The 3,944-nt window shown below is 40.6% G+C and overlaps 1 protein-coding gene across 3 annotated transcripts in view; it reads right to left on the bottom strand.

Moving 5' to 3' along the window:
* lpar4 (lysophosphatidic acid receptor 4) overlaps nucleotides 1-3,662 on the bottom strand; it is an 8,808-nt gene extending 5,146 nt beyond the window's left edge. Inside the window, exon 1 of one of the 3 annotated variants that reach the window (XM_010771956.1) lies at nucleotides 3,420-3,662. The gene's annotated coding sequence lies outside the window, so the exon portion shown is untranslated. Of the gene's footprint in view, nucleotides 1-2,060; nucleotides 2,160-3,419 lie in introns of those variants that run through there. The other 2 variants (XM_010771957.1, XM_010771958.1) reach the window with 2 other exon arrangements.
* Nucleotides 3,663-3,944: the final 282 nt, after the last annotated feature.

Below are 3,944 nucleotides of genomic sequence, written 5' to 3'. Positions count from 1 at the left end.
GATTTGTTTTTAACATTTTAAAGTAAAATGCTTCAATCTGGTCCACCTTGAGCGCCCAATTACTAGAGACTGATCTAGGGGATACAACTCTAAAACACCCATATGAAAAAGATCGGTTTGCATTTTAATAATCAAGTTTGTATGTGAACATAACCAATAACCTACCATAGCCAATAACAAATAAATGTAGGCTAACTTGTTTTATTTTTGTGGTTCATTCATATCTTATTTTATCAGTTAACATTTATTTATTTATGCATATTTTTAAATCTCTCCAGTTTTAAAAAATTGTTTTGGTTTACTGTCCTATAGTATGCATTGGAATGATTTCAAACTTGTTTATCCCAATAATTATAAAGGAGTGCCTTGGAAATATTTGTTTACATAAATTGTGATCAAACGTTTGAGACCCACTGTGATAACTTAGACTAAAGTGAACTATCTAAACACTCAGAGTCCTTTACCTCACTGAGCCTCTCAGTCTGACAGGACAGAACACTCCCTCAACATTATTGTAGAAACAGCTTCTATCCGTTAGCGCAGCAGAAGCTAACAACAATCCCCGCCGGTACCGGTGCACCCCCTCTCTCTATCTATCTACCTATCTATCTATCTCTCTCTCTCACTTTGGCTATGAGCTGGGCGCCTGATAAGCCAACATTCCCCACTTTCATCACTTACAGCGCCCATCGTACAGGGCAAATGGAAAATGTAACCGGGGTGAAAAGGGTGTTATCTTTACTTAATTATGAATGTTGTTACATCAAGGCTGAAAATTAGTTTTTTTTTGTATTATATTTGCATTTAATCTTGTGGAAGTGCAGATCCCCTGTCCTCCACCAGGGGGTGCTGCAGCACCCTCAGCACCCCTACTTCCCACGGCCCTGCCCCAAGCTCAAGACACGCCAAGCGGCAACGCACGCCGCCGTGTGTAGGGGCCGTAAGCGCGCCACAGTGTCGCCGCTGTGAGGTTCGACTAGCACTCCCCCCAGTTTATCACAGTTTTATCGCTGAGAGAGTAGTCTTTTCTGAGATGGGATGCGGATCGCCTCGAAAGTAGATGAGGATAGCCGATTGCAGACGGGGGAGTTCTCAAAAAACTGTGGAAAGGAAACTCCACCACTTCTATGTCACTCCAAACTGGGAAAAAATCTCAAGTTTTTATCAAGGTTTTCCTATTTCCATTTAATTAGCCTTGTTTAAAAAGTGAAGATGAACAGTTTGAAGACTGTCTGTGAACCAGGCAGGGAGAAGGTTTTATTAAAGACCGTTGAGGAAATCCAGCATTTTTGGACCTCCTTTAAAGTAAAAAAAACTGAGGACACCTCTGCCTCTGATGCATTGATTTTGACCATTATTTTATCTTTCTTTAAGAATCTCTCCCCCAATTCCTCTAACTTTATGGGAATGCCATTCCAAATCCCTACAGCACCCGATTTAACAAGCTGGCCTTATCTTGTGTTACGCAACACAACTTAAGCAGCAGTGGAGGTGGTCAGCCTTTTGGGATCCTGTGTAAAAAACCCTGAGTGTGTCTGGAAAGATTCACTTTATCTGCCTTTTCATGATACACACACACACACACACACGCAGACACACACACACAAAGGCAACAGTGTGAGTGTAAGCAGTCCATCAGCGCTGTCCTGTGCCAGCTGCAGTGTGACATCTTTACTGCGTTTTCACACGCCTCCCAGAAAGAATCCTCACAATACCCTCACTGTACCCTTTTGCACCAAACACACACTTACATGTGCACGAGTCTACCCCACGTGCACACACAAGCAGGCAAACACTTACATGTGCCAGTCCACACACACACAAACACACTAACTGTAGGGTTCTGTGTAACGTGGCTCGGTCCCAGGACCTCTGACAGTGAGGGCTTCATATTCAGCTGATGTTGTTCCTGCAGGGAGCCAAGTCCATACAACTCTGACTCTGGCTGCTATACAGTGGAAGTGAAAGGAAACAAGAGCCATTTCTATTACAGACGAGTAGCAGAGACACATTTGAAGCATGTTTTGGATTTCTAAGAGCCCTGCTGAGGGAATTCAGACCTGAGTGTGTGTATGGATTTCATATACAGGTCATGGACAGCTGCACAGTTAAAGGGTCGGCCGTGGCAGTGACAGAAACAGGCCTCCGGGACCCGCTGGTCCTAACGGATCGAGTTCAGGCTCAGCTCGCATCCAGCTGTTCCTTTCTCTCACATGCTAGGAGGAAGAGGAGGGCAGAGAGAGGAGGGTGGAGGACAAGCAGAACATCTTAACTGCATTCAGCCAGTATGGAGTTAGTGTTCAGAGTGTGTGTTCAATCAGAAAGGTCTTGTCAGAATTGTGTTTCAAGTTACATCACACTCCACCAATATCATTATTACATGAATATGACGTCCTCCAAGTTCTACTTTATAAGGTAGCTAAATATTTGAATCTTATTGGAGCTAAAACTGCTGGTTATTAACTACATTTCTGAAAGAAATGGAAAAAAATTGAGGCCAACTGCAATTTAGTGACTGAATAAAACGATGTACATTTAGTTAGGCTACATAAATGAAGTACAGCACTTCAGAACATTTTATGTAACTGTAAACTTCTAGTTCACTACATGTTGGTGCTTGAGTCAGATAAGAGATTAGTCAATGGACAGAAAATATATCGCCAACTGTTTTGACATTAATTGAAGAAAAAAAATGTTGTTATCAGTCTTTAAAATATAGAGATGTCCTCTTTTTCTGTGTTTTATATCATATTAAAGTGAATATCTTAGGGCTTTGGACCAACAAAAAATTTAAATACATCAACTTGGACTTGGAGAAACTGGGATGCATATTTAAAAAGTTGTCTTGCTTTATGTAGACCAAACTATTACAAGAGAAAATAATCTACGGATTAAACATTAAACACCTAGACATTGACGCATCACTCATAATTCATTCTGCATGCTAAATGCTTTTACTTTAACTATAATGTTGATGCTAATACTTATGTATCCTACTTTTACTTTAGTAGCAATTTTCAAGGATATGATAACTTTCCACCACTGCTGTAATTCAGAGCCTATCCTGAAACGTGTTGTTCTGTGCATCTGAAAACACTGGAGTTAAACCGTATGACACACATAAAATCTAAATTACAATTTACAACGTTAAATTATTCGGAAAACAGTTGATGAAAGCTCTTGAAAGGGCTGTGCAGAGACCATAATTTGTGTGATGCATTAGCATGTATTGAAGCTAGTTTGTGTAAAGTTCAAAGACCTGTCACACACAGTAAATCTGAGCTCTTTGCAGCCTGCAACTGTTGTAATTCAATTGTGTTGCTATTTATTTCATCTACACAACAGCTATTGTTTTAGTGTTCAACTAAAGACAAAACATATTTTTCAACTCTACACAGACAGTATTTGTGCGGACTTACTGGCAGCGGAGTGGATGGTGACAGCTCACCTCAGCTGTCAAAAGATAAACTCCATACTTTTCCCTCTCAAATGTTGTGGTGCTGCTCAATGTTTTAGTTTCCAGCTGTCCCAAACTAATACCAAGGAGTCACGAAACCAATGTTAAGCTAGTTAACGTAGCAAAACTCTTGAGTTGTTCAATTAATCCTCACGACGTCTCTCCGTCCGTCCGCCTGAAATGAGGGCAGCATCTCAGAGTGGAGCAGCTCGCTCGGCCACAGGAAACGAGACAATAGCACCTCGGCTGGGCTAAGGAAATAGAGAGTTCTATGTATTATGAAGTATGTTACTATAACAAAAAAAATGGAGAAGGTGTACCTGTAAATGTATTATCACATACCCAGTAACATCGGTTTAATACATAAAAAGTTTACTTGTCCGTTGAGAAATTTTTAATCTTGCTAATACTCGTTATAGTATAAGTTCACTGCTTTGTTTTCCTTTCAAGACCTTATAGCTTGGTGTAGGTAATTCCTTTGCACCGA

Source organism: Notothenia coriiceps, unplaced genomic scaffold (assembly GCF_000735185.1).
Source record: "Notothenia coriiceps isolate Sejong01 unplaced genomic scaffold, NC01 NC01_scaffold00010734, whole genome shotgun sequence".
Taxonomy (NCBI): domain Eukaryota; kingdom Metazoa; phylum Chordata; class Actinopteri; order Perciformes; family Nototheniidae; genus Notothenia; species Notothenia coriiceps.
Note: the sequence above shows the minus strand (reverse complement) of the source record. Positions and strands in the feature narration are given on the sequence as shown.